Source organism: Mustelus asterias, chromosome 3, assembly GCF_964213995.1.
Source record: "Mustelus asterias chromosome 3, sMusAst1.hap1.1, whole genome shotgun sequence".
Classification (NCBI taxonomy): domain Eukaryota; kingdom Metazoa; phylum Chordata; class Chondrichthyes; order Carcharhiniformes; family Triakidae; genus Mustelus; species Mustelus asterias.
The window spans coordinates 89,575,816-89,593,293 of NC_135803.1; the positions used below are offsets into that span (position 1 = coordinate 89,575,816).

Here is a 17,478-nt window from a genome sequence, read left to right on the forward strand (position 1 = left end):
AACGTAGGGGGGAGCTATACGATAAATGGCAGAACCATAAAGGGCGTAGATACGCAGAGGGACCTGGGTGTGCAAGTCCACAGATCCTTGAAGGTGACGTCACAGGTGGAGAAGGTAGTGAATAAGGCATATGGCATGCTTGCCTTTATAGGACGGGGCATAGAGTATAAAAGTTGGGGTCTGATGTTGCAGTAATATAGAACGTTGGTTCGGCCGCATTTGGAATACTGCGCCCAGTTCTGGTCGCCACACTACCAGAAGGACGTGGAGGCTTTAGAGAGAGTGCAGAGGAGGTTTACCAGGATGTTGCCTGGTATGGAAGGGCTTAGTTATGAGGAGAGATGGGGTAAACTGGGGTTGTTCTCACGGGAAAGACGGAGGATGAGGGGTGACCTAATAGAGGTGTATAAAATTATGAAAGGCATAGATAAGGTGAACGGTGGGAAGCTTTTTCCCAAGGGGGTGGGGGGGGGGGTTTAACACGGATATCAGAAGGACGTATTTTACACAGAGGGTGGTGGGGGCCTGGAATGCACTGCCGGGCAAGGTGGTGGAGGCGGACACACTGGGAACTTTTAAGACTTATCTAGATAGCCACATGAACAGAGTGGGAATAGAGGGATACAAAAGATTGGTCGAGTTTGGACCAGGGAGCGGCGTGGGCTTGGAGGGCCGAAGGGCCTGTTCCTGTGCTGTATTGTTCTTTGTTTTTTGTTCAGACAAAGTTGGGGTGTCCAAAGATGGTTGGAACAATAATCTAAGGCAATTAAAATCTCACACTTAAACATAAAGTGATTGAGATTGGCTTTAATATCTGTATCTTATAATGATGTAACCTTAATCAATAACTGTGAGGGGATAGAGATAACTCCCATACCTTGATTGGCAAATGCTAATTACCTGTAATCAAATTTGAAACTATAATTGCTTGTGTATTTCTGAATTCTGCATTCTGACTGGCCTTAATAATTTAGTAAGGGTCCTGTAGCTACATTCTTCAATAAATCATTTTAAACACTCCCTGAATTTGTCTGGCTACATGAGGGGAACGGTAGTTTTTACCAAATTAACAAGCAAAGCATCATAGACGCCCCTCAACATGCCTGGTTTGCTGTGCATGTCCAGTATTTTCTGTTTTTATTACAGTAAGCAAGGAGTTTTACTGTTTTAAAATTACATTATATCCATGTAATATAATATCATAATTTTATCAGCTCATATGGTGTAGTTCTGTACAATACACAATTTATCATTGCCTCTGGCAAGGTGAGGAGGTACTGTTTCACCCCCAGTTTATTGTCCGTTAGCCTGTAAACAATCGATCTCAAAAACTAAAGATGATTTCAATGAAACGTTGTCCAGAAATGAGGTAAGGCCCAAGGAAGAACTGATTATTTTTTGGTGAAGCTATGAATCGGGATCTGGATCTTTGATTTTTTTAGGATCTATCTATTTACATTGGGAGACGGACTTTTTTTTAAGAATGCTGTGGGTTATTTGATTTAGAATGTTGTGGATTGTTTTAGAACATTGTGGATTATTTTGGAATGTTATAGATTGTCTCAGCTGCTATGGTGGAATTTGGCATGTGAAAGTTGGCTAACTGTTAGCAGCATTTTCAGAGCAGGTCGTTGGATGCAGTTTGGCCTGAAGCCTCCTCTATGAAATGGAAACTCCAAATAAAAATATTTATTTTCTCAGCTTTGTAGTTATTGAGCACCTGCAGTGTTGAGGGAACAAAAAGTGGGAAAAACTCATCCTCACCAACCTGCCTGCTGCAGACGCATCTAGGGACCAAGGGGCAACCTGTACATGGAGCCGGAGGACATTGATAGGGTATTAAACAAATACTTCACATCAGTAGAAGGAGGATGTAGGTACAGAACTTGGGAAGAGGGACTGTGTGGTTCTTGAACAGTTTGACATAGGGAGTGAGGAGGTACTGGAGGTTTTGGCAAGCTTAAAAGTAGACAAATCCCCAAATCCTGATTAGTTATATCTCAGGTTACTGTGGGAGCCAAGGGAGGAAACTACAGGGACTCTGACCCAAATTTTCAATTCCTCTCTGGCCACAGGGGAGGTACAGTAAGAAGTCTCACAACACCAGGTTACAGTCCAACAGGTTTATTTGGTAGCACAAGCCTTCGGAGTGTTATTCCTTCTTCAGGTGAGTGAGGAGTTGTGTTCACAAACAGGGCATTTATAGACACAAACTCAATTTACAAGATAATGGTTGGAATGCGAGTCTTTACAGGTAATCAAGTCTTAAAGGTACGGACAATGTGAGTGGAGAGAGGGTTAAGCACAGGTTAAAGAGGTGTGTATTGTCTCCAGCCAGGACAGTTAGTGAGATTTTGCAAGCCCAGGCAAGTCGTGGGGGTTACAGATAGTGTGACATGAATCCAAGATCCCGGTCGAGGCTGTCCTCGTGTGCAGAACTTGGCGATCAGTTTCTGCTCAGCGATTCTGCGTTGTCGTGTGTCGTAAAGGCCGCCTTGGAGAACGCTTACCCAAAGATCAGAGGCCGAATGCCCGTGACTACTGAAGTGCTCCCCCACAGGAAGAGAACACTCTTGCCTGGTGGTTGTCAAGCGGTGTTCATTCATCCATTGTCATAGCGTCTGCATGGTCTCCCCAACGTACCATGCCTCGGGACATCCTTTCCTGCAGCGTATCAGGTAGACAACGTTGGCCGAGTCACAAGAGTATGTACCGTGTACCTGGTGGATGGTGGTCTCACATCAGGTGATGGCATCCGGGTCGATGATCCAGCACGTCTTGCAGAGGTTGCTGTGACAGGGTTGTGTGGTGTCGTGGTCACTGTTCTCCTGAAGGCTGGCTAGTTTGCTGCGGACAATGATCGGTTTGAGGTTGTGCAGTTGTTTGAAGGCAAGAAGTGGGGGTGTGGGGATGGCCTTGGCGAGATGTTTGTCTTCATCGATGACATGTTGAAGGCTCCGGAGAAGATGCTGTAGCTTCTCCGCTCCAGAGAAGTACTGGATGACGAAGGATACTCTGTCCACTTTGTCCCGTGTTTGTCTTCTGAGGAGGTCGGTGCGGTTTTGCGCTGTGGTGCATCGGAACTGTCACTCGATGAGTCGAGCGCCATATCCTGTTCTTATGAGTGCATCTTTGTAGGTGTCTGTTGCGATCCTCCTCTTCTGAGCAGATCCTGTGTATACGGAGGGCTTGTCCATAGGGGATTGCTTCTTTAACGTGTTTAGGGTGGAAGCGAGAGAAGTGGAGCATCGTGAGGTTATCCATGCGCTTGCGGCACAGCGAAGTGCTGAGGTGACCATCCTTGATGCAGATGCATGTGTCCAAGAATGCAACCGATTCCGAAGAGTGGTCCATGGTAAGTCTGGTGCTGGGATAGAAGTTGTTGATGTCATCATATAGTTGTTTCAGTGATTGTTCGCCATGAGTCCAAAGGAAGAAAATGTCATCGATGTATCTAGTGTATAGCGTCGGTTGAAGGTCCTGTGCGGTGAAGCGGTCTTGTTCGAACCTGTGCATGAAGACGTTAGCACATTGAGGTTGAAATTTGGTTCCCATGGCTGTTCCGTGTGTCTGGATGAAGAACTGATTGTTGAAGGTGAAGACGTTGTAGTCCAGGGTGAAGCGGATGAGTTGTAGAATTGCATCTGGAGATTGGCAGCTGTCGGCGTTGAGTACTGAGGCAGTTGTAGCAATGCCGTCGTTATGGAAGATGCTGGTGTAGAGTGCCGAGACATCCATTGTGACGAGGAGTGCTCCTGGTTCAACTGCTCCATGTGTGCTGAGTTTCTGTAGGAAGTCCGTAGTGTCGCGACAGAAGCTGGGGGTTCTTTGTACAATGGGTTTCAGGATGCCCTCGACGTAACTGGAGAGGTTCTCACACAGGGTCCCATTACCTGATACGATGAGACGGTCGGGTGTGTTGGCCTTGTGTATCTTCGGGAGGCAGTAGAGATCTCCAACGCGGGAAGTACGAGGGATGAGAGCACGGAGGGTGCTCATAAGGTCCGGATTAAAGGTCTTGATCAGTCTGTTGAGTTGATGGGTGTGTTCTTTGGTCGGGTCTACGGGTAACTGTCTACAGTGTTCCTTGTTGTTCAGTTGTCAGTACACTTCTTTGCAGTAATCCGTTCTGTTCAGTATGACAGTGGCCCCTCCTTTGTCTGCTGGTTTGATGACAATGCTGCAGTTGGTCTTGAGAGCGCGGATGGTGTTGCATTGTGCTTGGGTGACATTCAGGGCTGTCTTGCAAGTGCGGCTGATGAATCTGGCATTGACGCATCTCCTGGCGGCTTGGGCATACATGTCAAGTCGAGGGCAGCGGCCTTCCAGAGGAGTCCAATTCGACTCTTTCCTCTTCGGTTGCTGCACCGCAGATCTCTCTGTCAGCTGTTCCAGTTCATTGGCTGTCTCATTGTGTTCGCTGCTGGCTTTTTGTGGTTTGTGGAAAAACTCCTGCAGCCTCATTCGCCTGATGAATTCCTCTGCGTCCACTGCGAGACTGATGGGGTCCATTTTGGTGGTGGGGCAGAAATTGAGCCCTCGGCTGAGAACTTCGATTTCGTCTGGTTGAAGTGTGTAGTCCAACAAGTTGACAATGGATTTCCCTGCAGTGGTACTGTTTTCTACTGTGGTACCGGGGGAGGCTTGTTTGCTGCTGCTGGTGGTGATGCCGAGTTTCCTGTTCTTGGTGTGCATGTAGACGGCGTAGTTCCATTGTCTCGTCTGCTTGGCAGTGTTTCGCAGCCAGTCTCCGTCCTGAGTGCAAGTTGAGAATATGGACTCTATCTTGGTTTCCAGGTTGCGGCGTCTGCTGCAGAGCTGGTGTATGAGGTGGTTGAGGAGTGTGAGAGAGATGTGACGACAAAGTCTCTCAGCGTAGTCTGTGTTATAGGTTGATCCAAGTACTTTCGCGATCTGTAGTCCTTTCGGTATCTTATCTGCTTTTTTGCATCTTTGTAGAAAAGATCACATCACAGGCGAGGTGTCAGATGATTGGAGGACAGTTAATGTGGTTCCACTTTTCAAGAAGGGTGGTAAACAAAGGAATTAGACCAGTGAGTCTCACATTTGTGGTAGGGAAACTATTAGAGAAAATTTTGAAGGAGAGAATTAATCTCCACTTGGAGAGGCAAGATTTGATCAAAAATGATCAGCATGGCTTTGTCAGATGGAGCTCATGTCTAACAAATTTGATTGAATTTTTCAAGGAGGTGATCACATGTGTAGGTGAGGGTAGTGCAGTTGTAGTTTTTATGAATTTCAGCAAAGCCTCTGACAATGTCCCACATGGGAGACTGATAAAGAAGATAAAAACACACAGAATTCAGAGTAACTTAGCAGGATGGATCCAAAACTGGCTGAGTGGTAGGAGACAGAGGGTGGTGGTTGAAAGATGTTTGTGTGACTGGAGGCCGGTGTCCAGTGGCATACCTCAGGGATCAGTGCTAGGTCTCTTATTGTTTGTGATATACATAAATGAAAGATGAGAATGTGGGGGGGATGATAAGTAAGACTGCGGATGACACAAATAATGTCATCTATTCTAATAGTGAGAAAGATCATTTTGATTTGATTTAATATTGTCACGTGTTAGTGTACAGTGAAAAGTATTGTTTCTTGCGCTCCATACAGACAACCATACCATTCATAGAGAAGGAAAGGAGAGAGTGCAGAATGTAGTGTTACAGTCATAGCTAGGGTGTAGAGAAAGATCAACTTAGTGTGAGATAGGTTCATTCAAATGTCTGATGGCAGCAGGAAAGAATCTGTTCTTCAGTTGGTTGGTACGTGACCTCAGCAACTTTTTCCCGATGGAGGAAGGTGGAAGAGAGATTGTCTGGGGTGCGTGGCATCCTTAATTATGCTGGCTGCTTTGCCGAGGCAGCAGGAAGTGTAGACAGAGTCAATGGATGGGAGGCTGGTTTGGGTGATAGATTGGGCTACATTCACGACCTTTTGTAGTTCCTTGTGGTCTTGGGCAGAGCAGGAGCCATGCCAAGCTGTGATACAACCAGCAAGAATGCTTTCTATGCTACATCTGTAAAAGTTGGTGAGTGTCATAGCTGACATGCCAAATTTCCTTGGTCTTCTGAGAACGTAGAGACAACGATGGGCTTTCTTAACAGTGGCACAGTGGTTAGCACTGCTGCCTCACAGCGCCAGGGACCCAGGTTTGATTCCCGGCTTGGGTCACTGTCTGTGTGGAGTTTGCACGTTCTCCCTGTGTCTGCGTGGGTTTGCTCCGGGTGCTCCGGTTTCCTCTAAGTCTGAAAGATGTGCTAGTGAGGTGCATTGACCCGGACAGGCGCCATAGTGTGGCGACTAGGGGAATTTCAGAGCAACTTCATTGCAGTGTTAATGTAAGCCTTACTTGTGACTAATAAATAAACTTTATAAACTTTAGTTTTGGCATGGGGGGACCAGGACAGGTTGTTGGTGATCTGGACACCTAAAAACTTGAAGCTCTCAACCAGTTCTACTTCATTCCCATTGATGTAAACAGGGGCATGTTCTCCACTACACTTCCTGAAGTCAATGACAATCTCCTTCGTTTTGTTGACATTAAGGAAGAGAGTATTGTCATGGCACCAGTTCACCAGATTCTCTATCTCATTCCTGTACTCTGTCTCATCGTTGTTTGAGATCCGACAGTGGTGTCATTGACAAATTTGAGGGGAATTTGGCCACACAGTCATAAGTGTATAAGGAATATAGTAGGGGGATGAAGACACAGCCTTGTGGGGCACAGGTGTTGAGGATGATCGTAGAGGAGGTGTTGCATATCCTTACCGATTGTGGTCTGTGGATTAGGAACTTCAGGGTTGAGTCGCAGAGGGAGGAGCTGAGGCCCAGGCCACGGAGTTTAGAGATGACTTTTGTAGGAATTATGGTATTGAAAGCTGAGCTGTAGTCAATAAATAAGTGTCTGACATCTTAGGTTGCAGGAAGACATAGATGTGTTGGTTCACAGAATGATTTTCCATAGAATCCCTACAGTGCAGAAGGGGGCTATTGGTCCATCAAGCCTGCACCGACTCTCCGAAAGAGCATCTTAGCCAGGATTCACCAGGATGTTGCCTGGAATGAAGCATTTGAGTTATGAAGAGAGGCTAGATAGGCTTAAGTTGTTTTCTTTAGAGCAGAGAAGGCCAAAGGAAGACCTGATTGAGATGTATAAGATTATTATTATAAGATTAAGGTTTTGGAGGGCCGAAGGGCCTGTTCCTGTGCTGTATTGTTCTTTGTTCTATTATGAGGGGTGTGGACATGGTGGATAGAGACCCTTTAGTTGAAGGGTCAATATTGAGGGGACATAATTTTAAGATGAGGGGGTCTGGACACCTAAAAATTTGAAATTCTCAACCATTTCTACTTCGTCCCCATTGATGTAGACAGGGGCATGTTCTCCACTACGTTTCCTGAAGTCGATGACAATCTCCTTCATTTTGTTGACACTGAGGGAGAGATTATTGTCATCGTATTAATTCACCAGATTCTCTCTCATTCCTGTACTCTGTCTCCTTGTTGTTTGAGATCCGACCCACTACGGTGGTGTCATTGGCAAAGTTGAGGGGAATTTGGTCACACAGTCATAAGTATATAAGGAGTATAGTAGGGGGCTGAGGACACATCATTGTGGGGCACCGGTGTTGAGGATGATCGTAGAGGAGGTTTAGAGGGGATTTGAGGAAAAGCATTTTCATCCAGAAGGTGGAGTCTGGAATGCACTGCCTTTAAAAAGTACGTGGATGAGCACTTGAAATGTCATAACATTCAAATCTGTGGGCCAAATTCTGGAAAGTGGGATTAGTGCAGATGCAGTGTATTTTTGTCAGTGCAAACTCACTGGACTGAAGGGCCTCGTCTGTATTGTATGACTCTATGGCCCCATGACAGTATCAGTAGGAGTGACCTAGTGACAAAGTCCCATCTTTACATTGAAGGTTGTGTGGCACTATCTCCATGCTAAATCAGATGGACTTCAAATATTTCTAGCAGCTCAAGTCTGGGCATCCATGAGGCACTCTGGGCTGTCAGCAGCAGCAAAACTGTACTCGTCATCATAATCTGTAACCTCATGGCCCAGTATATTCCCACTCTACCATTGCCACCAACCTAAGGGATCAAGCCAAGTTCAATGAAAAGTGCAAGAGGGCATAGGATAGAATACCTACAGTGCAGGAAGCCATTCAGCCCATTGAGTCTGCACCAACTCTCCGAACGAGCATCTTATGCAGGTCTATCCCGATAACCCCATTTACCAGGACCAATCCACCTAATCTATACATCTTTGGCCACTAAAGGGCAATTTAACATGGCCAACCCACCTAACCTGCACATCTATGGACTGTGGGAGGAAACTGGAGCACCCGGAGGAAACCCACGCAGACAGGGGGAGGATGTGCAAACTCCACACAGTCACCCAAGGCTGGAATCGAACCTGGGTCCCTAGCGCTATGAGGCAGCAGTGCCAACCACTGTGCCACCGTGCATGCCAGGAGCAACACTAAGCATACCTAAAAATGAAGTATCTACTTGGTGAAGCTACAACACAGGACTACTTGAGCGCCAAACAGCACAAGCAGGAAGTAATTGACAGAGCTAAGCAATTCCACACTCAAAAGATCAGGTCAAAGCTCTGCAGTCCTGCCACATCCAGCCATGAATGGTGGTGGACAATTAAACAACTCACTGGAGGAGGAGGCTCCACAAACATCCCAGCACCTCAGTGTAAAAGACAAGGCATTTGCAACAATCTTCAGCCAGAATTGTCAAGTGGATGATCCATCTCAGTCTCCTCCTGAGGTCCCCAGCATCACAGATGCCAGTCGATTCACTCCATATGATCTCAAGAAATGGCTGAAAGCACTGGATACTGCAAAGGCTACGGTCCTTTTCAATATTCCAGCGGTAGTACTGAAGACTTGTGCTCCAGAACTTGCCGCATCTCTAGCCAAGCTGTTCCAGTACAGCTACTACACTGGCATCTACCCAGCAAAATGGAAAATTGCCCAGGTATGTCTGTACACAAGAAATAGGGCAAATCCAACCCAGCAATTTACTGCCCCATCAGTCAACTCTCGATCATCAGTAAAATGATGGAAGGAATCATCAACACTGCTGCCAAGCAGCACTTACTCAGCAATAACCTGCTCATGGAGACTCAAAGCCCCACTATCAACATCTTGGGGATTACCATTGGGTTCTACCAGGGTCACTCAGCTCCTGATCTCAATACAGCTTTGCTTCAAATATGGACAAAAGTGCTGAACTCTAGAGGTGAGGTGACAGTGACATCAAGGCAGCATTTGACCGAGTGTGGCATCAAGGAGCCCTAGCAAAACTGGCGACAATGGGAATCGGGGAAAACTCTCCACTGGTTGGAGTCAAACCTGGCACAAAGAAACATGGTTGTTGTGGTTGGAGGTCAATCATCTTAGTTCCAGGATATCACTGTAGGAGTTCCTCAGGGTAGTGTCTAGGCCTAACCATCTTCAACTTCTTCATCAATGCCCTTCCTTCCATCATAAGGTCAGAAGTGGGGATATTCGCTGATAATTGCACAATGTGTATTCACGACTCCTCAGATACTGAAGCAGTCCATATCCAAATGCTGCAAGGCATGGACCATACCCATGCTTGGGCTGACAAGTAACATTCGCACCACACAAGTGCCAGGCAATTACCATCTCCAAAAAGAGATGATCTCCCCTTGACATTCAGTGGCATTACAATCACTGAATCCCCACTATCAACATCCTGGGGATTACCATTGACCAGAAACTGAACTGAACTAGCCATATAAATACAGTGACTACAAGAGTAGGTCAGAGGCTAGGAATCCTGTGGCGAGTAACTCACCTCCTGACTCCCCAAAGCCTGTCCACCATCTACAAGGCACAAGTCAGGAGTGTGACGGAATACTCTCCATTTGCCTGGATGAGTGCAGCTTCAACAATACTGAAGGAGTTTAACACCATCTCGGACAAAGCAACCCCCGTTTGATTGTTACCCTGTACACAAACATTCAATCCCTCCACCACTGATGCACAGTTGCAGCCATACGTACCATCTGCAAGATGCATTTCAGAAACTCACCAAGGTTCCTGAGACAGCACCTTTCAAACCATGACCACTATGACAAGAGCAGCCGATATCTGGGAACACCGCCAACTGGAAGTTCCTCTCTAAGTCACTCACCATCTTGATTTGGAAATATATCGCTGTTCTTGCATTGCCACTGGGTCAAAATGCTGGTATTCCTTCCCTAACAGCACTGTGGGTGTACCTACACCCCAGGGACTGCAGCAGTTTAAGAAGGCAGCACAACACCACATTCTCAAGGACAAGGGATGAGCAATAAATGTTGGCCTAGCCAGCAATGCCCCCATCCCAAAATGAATTTTTTAAAATTACGCAGTGAAGAAACATTTAGAAATAATAGCCCTGATATTTATAATGGAGGATGGAGGATTATTCCTGGAACCAATTATCCCCTAGCAATAAGTAACCCTCCATCAACATCATATATAAAAACAAGAGTATCTGGTCATTATCACTTTGGTTTTTGTGGGATCTTGCTGTGAGCAAACTCCCATGTTTCCTACACTACAACAGTGACTAACTTCAAAAGTACTTCATAGGGTGTGAAGTGCTTTGCGACATACGGTGGCCATGTTAAGCGCCATATAAACGCAAATCATTTTTGTTAATGCCACAATGTGCATCAAAATTTTCAAGCAAATGCCCTGTCCTGAAGCCAGCCTCATTGCGTTATCCTCCTATCAATACTGTGATGGATAGATGATTCTACAGCAGGCAGGTTGGTGAGGACAATATCAAGTAGGTTTTTCCCTCATATTGGTTCTCTCATCACTGACATATACGTCGTTCTTAACCTGGCAAGCTCCATCAGTAGTGGTGATACCACCATTGGTGATGAACATTGAAGTCCCTCACCCAGAGTACATTCGTGCCCTCACCACCCTCAGTTCTCCTTCCAAGTGATATTCAACATGGAAGAGTACTGATCAGTTGAAGGAGAGCAGTAGCTGGTAATCAGCAGGAGGTTTCCTTGCCCATGAGTCTTCATAAAGCACTTGAAGATTGCGCTGGACGAAACATACACCACTACGAATAGCCTTGAGACGAAACATCCCGAGGCCTTGTTCATCGTGGCCAGGGACTTCAATCAGGCCAAGCTCAAGAGCGTACTACAAGTTACCACCAACACGTCTCCTGTTCCACCAGAGGCCCAAACATCCTAGGCCACTGCTACACAAATATCAAACTTGCCTACCGCTCTATTGCCTACCGCTCTGTTGCCTGCCCACACTTTGGCAAATCAGACCACAAGGCTGTGCTCCTGCTCCCGGCTTACAAGCAAAAACTGAAGTGAGAGAATCTATCAAAGAAAGTCATGCAATGTTGGTCTGAGGAATCGGATGATCTCCTACGGGGCTGTTTGGAATCAGTGGACTGGTCAGTATTTTAAAACTCTGTGACCAGCCTGAATGAGTACACCATGACAGTAACTGACTTCATTATTAAGTGTGTAGAAGACTGTGTGTCCCCCAATCGGAAACCATGGATGAACAGGGATATCCACTGCTTGCTAAGTCCAGATCTGAGGCGTTCAAGTCAGGCAACACTGACTGATACAAGAAAGCCAGATACGATCTAAGGAGATCCATCAAAGATGCCAAAAGACAGTACCAGACCAAGCTAGAGTTCCAGGCTAGTCACACCGACCCCTGCGACTATGGCAAGATCTGCAAGACATAACAGGCTACAAGATGAAGGCATGTAAAATCTCCGACTCCAACGCACCCCTCCCTGATGAGCTCAATGCATTCTACACCCGTTTTGAGCAAGAGGTCAGCGAGAGCATGCCCTCCACCCTGGAAGCCTTGGATGAACCTGTATCCGGGGTCACCATTGCAGATGTCAGAGCAGCTTTCTTGAAGGTCAACCCACAGAAAGCGACTGGCCTGGACGGGGTACTCAGATGAGCACTCAGATCCTGCGCAGATCAGCTGGTGGGGGTATTTACAGACATCTTCAACCTCTCTTTACAACAATCTGAGGTCCCTATCTGCTTCAAGAAGACGACCATCATCCCGGTACCTAAGAAAAACCAAGCAGCGTGCCTTAATGATCATCGGCCGGTGGCTCTGACATCCATCATTACGAAGTGCTTCGAAAGGTTAATCATGGCTCGAATCAATTCCAGCCTCCCGGACTACCTGGATCCACTACAGTTTGCCTACCGACGCAACAGGTCCACAGCAGACGCCATCTCTCTGGCCCTGCACTCAACCCTGGAACACCTCAATAACAAGGACACCTATGTCAGGCTCCTATTTATTGACTACACCTCAGCCTTCAACACTATTGTTCCCACAAAACTCATCTCCAAACTCTGTGGCCTGGGCCTCGGCACCTCTCTCTGCAACCGGATCCTGAACTTCCTAATTTACAGACCACAATCAGTAAGGATAGAAACCTCCTCCACGATAATCCTCAACACCGGTGCACCACAAGTCTGTGTTCACAGCCCCCTACTATACTCCTTATACACCTATGACTGTGTGGCCAAATTCCCTTCCAATTCAATTTTCAAGTTTGCTGACGACACCACCTTAGTGGGTCGTATCTGAAACAATGACGAGACAGAGTACAGGAATGAGGTAGAGAAGCTGGTGCGGCAACAATAACCTCTCCCTCAATGTCAACAAAACAAAGGAGATTATCATTGACTTCAGGAAACATAAAGGAGAATGTGCCCCTGCCTTCATCAATGGGGACCAAATAGAAAGGGTCGAGAGCTTCAAGTTTTTAAGTGTCCAGATCACCAACAACCTGTCCTGGTCCCCCCATGCAGACACTATAGTTAAGAAAGCCCATTAGCACCTCTACTTTCTCAGAAGACTAAGGAAATTTGGCATGTCAGCTGCGAGTCTAACCAACTTTTACAGATGCACCATAGAAAACATTCTTTCTGGTTGTATCACAGCTTGGTATGGCTCCTGCTCTACCCAAGACCGCAAGAAACTACAAAAGATCGTGAATGTAGCCCATCCATTGACTCTGTCTACACTTCCCGCTGCCTCGACAAAGCAGCCAGCATAATTAAGGACCCCACGTACCCTGGGCATTCTCTCTTCCGCCTTCTTCCTTCAGGAAAAAGATACAAAAGTCTGAGGTCACGTACCAACTGATTCAAGAACAGCTTCTTCTCTGCTGCTGTCAGACTTTTGAATGGACTTACCTTGCATTAAGTTGATCTTTCTCTGCACCCTAGCTATGACTGTAACACTACATTCTGCACTCTCTCGTTTCCTTTTCTATGAACAGTATGTTTTGTCTGTATAGCGCGCAAGAAACAATACTTTTCACTATGTTAATACATGTGACAATAATAAATCAAATCAAGTAAAGTTCATGGTCAATGCTGAAAATTCCCACTCTCTCCAGAATGTATAACACTATACTGCCTCCTCTAATGGGTCTTTTCTGGATGCAGGGGTTCGGTGGCAAAGCTGATTGATACAAGTTGAGTTTTCACACTGCTTCCAGCTCATCAAATCAGAGGTTGGTTTCTCCAGAATCCAGGAAACAGTATGAAACTTAAATTGTATCGATCAGGATGAGCACAAATAAGGAGCAATTGGGATAGCAGGGCCTGCGAGGGGGCAGGCAAGGGGGAGGGAGGGACAATCAAGGGGGAGGGAGGGACAATCAAGGGGGAAGAGCGGGGCCGGCAAGGGGGAAGAGCGGGGCCGGCAAGGGGGAAGAGCGGGGCCGGCAAGGGGGAAGAGCGGGGCCGGCAAGGGGGAAGAGCGGGGCCGGCAAGGGGGAAGAGCGGGGCCGGCAAGGGGGAAGAGCGGGGCCGGCAAGGGGGAAGAGCGGGGCCGGCAAGGGGGAAGAGCGGGGCCGGCAAGGGGGAAGAGCGGGGCCGGCAAGGGGGAAGAGCGGGGCCGGCAAGGGGGAAGAGCGGGGCCGGCAAGGGGGAAGAGCGGGGCCGGCAAGGGGGAAGAGCGGGGCCGGCAAGGGGGAAGAGCGGGGCCGGCAAGGGGGAAGAGCGGGGCCGGCAAGGGGGAAGAGCGGAGCCGGCAAGGGGGAAGAGCGGAGCCGGCAAGGGGGAAGAGCGGAGCCGGCAAGGGGGAAGAGCGGAGCCGGCAAGGGGGAAGAGCGGAGCCGGCAAGGGGGAAGAGCGGGGCCTGCAACTGCAAGGAGGGGAAGTGAGGGGGCCTGTGGAGGTGAAGGGAGGGGTGTTGGGCTTCTGGAAATGAGCAGGGGGAGCTGGGTCCCAGAGAAAGCTGTGTGTGCATTGAGAATGAATGTGTTGTCTGAGAGAGATGAGTGAGTGGGTGTCACAAAATGGAAGGATGCTATTTAAATGAATACATATTTTTGCACAATTTAAATCAAACTGCCATGTATTATGTAAACCATATCTGGGCAGCACCTAAGAGAAACGAAACAATAGGGAACAGGGTGTTCTTTGATACAATTAGTAGTCAGAGACTTGTGAGCCAGGAAGCAGTTTATGTAAAGATGAGGTGTTAAAGAAACAGCAGCAAGAAAGAGCCAGCCATCTGTGTGAGAGAGATGAGAGTTTATGTGTGTGAGAGAGAGAGAGATGAGAGTGAGTGTGTGTGAGAGATGAGTGAGTGTGTGTGTGAGAGAAAGATATTCGAGAGCGAGTGTGTGCGAGTCAGTGCATGTGAGAGATGAGAATGAATGTGTGAGAGTGTGTGTGAAAGGTGAGTGTGTGTGTGAGGGAGATGAAAGAGTGTGTATATGATGGAGATTGAGTGATGTGAGAAATAAGAGTGTGTGTATGCGAGGGATGAGTGTGAGAGATATGAGAGTGTGTGTCTGTGAGAGATGAGAGAGTGCGTGTGTGTGTGTAAAAGAGAGGGTGAGATGTGTGTGTGTTAGAGAGAGATAAATGAGTGCGTGTGTGAGAGAATTGAGTGTATGTATGAAAGAGATGATTGAGTGTGAGAGAGTCTGTGTCCCATATGAGAATCCAGCATTCCAGCTGAATCTCTTCCAATTTGAACCAAAGGAGCAGCAAACACTCCCCCCCCCCTCCCATTAAAAATGACAAAAAGGTAAGACCTATGTATGTTTTTTAACAAGAGAACTTTTTAATTATAGTAAACATATAAAGGTAAGAGATAAGAAAATACTTCTATAAATTAGGACACTGGGCCCTTGTTGTTCAATTTTGCTCCCACTGAGCACTGATCTTTGTTCTCGTATTAATACATTATGCTATCTTACACTTATGCCACAATTAACACTCTTCAGTTCTTAATGGCAGCATTAACACCTCCTTTGTCTTCTGTCCATGACATCTTTGTCAATCTTTCCATAACTCTGACTTTCCATTCTGCCCCACCCCATTTCCAACTATATAGTTCATCACATTTCTATCTCTCTTTAGTTCTGTAGAATTCTTGTTTCTCTCTCCACAGGTGCTGCCAGGCCAGCTGAGTTTATAAAGCATTTTCGATTTTGCTTCTACAAATTAAGTTTTTGTATGTTTGTAACTATTACTCAAACATTTTTTTTTTATGGTTTGGTTCAACAAAATAAGAATGTTTTTCCGGGATTCCTTCAATACTCTTTGGAGGTCAAAAAGAATCCATGGCTGGAAAAGTTTGGGAAATCCTGTCTGGGTGGAACAGGACACAGCCAAGAATGGTGATGAATAAGTCTGGGAATTTGATTGTAAGGTATGATTCTGTGATTTAGACGATGTCAGATGAACCTAAATGGTCTGTGGGATTTGTTCCAATTCTGGCACAAATCGCCAGATGAGAAAAACTTTTCAGGACAGACTCGGCTGGATTTGCCTCTGCAATGGCCAGTCCTGAGGCTGATGTTGAATTGTCTGTCCAGGTTTTATTCTCACGAGGCCTTTCCTCCTGGCTTGATACAATTGAGTGACTTGCTAGGACATTACAGGGGGCTTTTAAGACCACTGTGCATCGGGATTCACCATTTAGATCAGACCAAGTAAAGATAGCAGATTTCCTTCCCGAAAGGACGTTACTGACCAGTGATAAGGAAGGACTGTAGAAAAAGAGATAATCAGCCATGGATATCTAAGGAAATAAAGGAGGGTATCAAATTGAAAGAAAATGCATACAAAGTGGCAAAGATTAGTGGGAAACTAGAGGATTGGGAAATCTTTAAAAGTCAACAGAAAGCCACGAAAAAAGCTATAAATAAAAGTAAGATGGATTATGAGAGTAAACTAACTCAGAATATAAAAACAGATAGCAAAAGTTTCTACAAATATATAAAATGAAAAAGACTGGCTAAAGTAAACATTGGTCCTTTAGAAGGGGGATGTAATAACTGGAAATGAGAAAATGGTTGAGGCATTGAACAGGTATTGTGTGTCGGTCTTCACAGTGGAAGACACAAATAACATGCCAAAAATTGATGACAGGAAGACTATGGCAGGTGAGGACCTAGAAATTATCACGAAAGAGGTAGTGTTGGCCAAGCTAACGGGACTAAAGGTAAACAAGTCTCCTGGCCCTGATGGAATGCATCCCAGAGTACTAAAAGAGATGGCGGGGGAAATAGCAAATGCACTAGTGATAATTTACCAAAATTCGCTGGACTCAGGGGTGGTTCCAGCAGATTGGAAAACAACAAATGTGACGCCACTGTTTAAAAAAGGAGGTAGACAAAAGGCGGGTAACTATTGGCCGGTTAGCTTAACTTCTGTAGTAGGGAAAATGCTTGAATCTATCATCAAGGAAGAAATAGCGAGACATCTGGATATAAACTGTCCCATTGGTAAGACGCAGCATGGGTTCATGAAGGGAAGGTCATGTTTGACTAATTCAGTGGAATTCTTTGAGAACATTACATGCGCAGTGAACAATGGGGAACCTGTGTATCTGGATTTCCAGAAGGCATTTGACAAGGTGCCGCACCAAAGACTGCATTAGATAAAGGTGCATGGCGTTACGGGTAATGTATTAGCATGGATAGAGGATTGGTTAACTAGCAGAAAGCAAAGAGTGGGGATAAATGGTGTTTTTCTAGTTGGCGATCAGTGACTAGTGGTGTGCCTCAGGGATCAGTGTTGGGACCGCAATTGTTTACGATTTACATAGATGATTTGGAGTTGGGGACCAAGTGTAGTGTGTCAAAATTCGCAGATGACACTAAGATGAGTGGCAGAGCAAAGTGTGCAGAGGACGCTGAAAGTCTGCAAAGGGATATAGATAGTCTAAGTGAGTGGGTGAGGGTCTGGCAGATAGAGTACAATATTGGTAAATGTGAGGTCATCCATTTTGGTAGGAGTAACAGCAAAATGGACTATTATTTAAATGGTAAAAAATTGCAGCATGATGCTGTGCAGAGGGATCTGGGTGTCCTTGTGCAAGAATCACAAGGAGTTGGTTTGCAGGTGCAGCAAGTAATTAAGAAGGCAAATGGAAT

At 46.2% G+C, this 17,478-nt stretch overlaps 1 protein-coding gene across 1 annotated transcript in view; it reads right to left on the bottom strand.

Annotated features, from left to right (window-relative positions):
- The window catches only part of ift122 (intraflagellar transport 122 homolog (Chlamydomonas)), a 232,907-nt gene that overhangs the window by 205,937 nt on the left and 9,492 nt on the right, over positions 1–17,478 (bottom strand). The gene's annotated exons all lie outside the window — the stretch shown is intronic.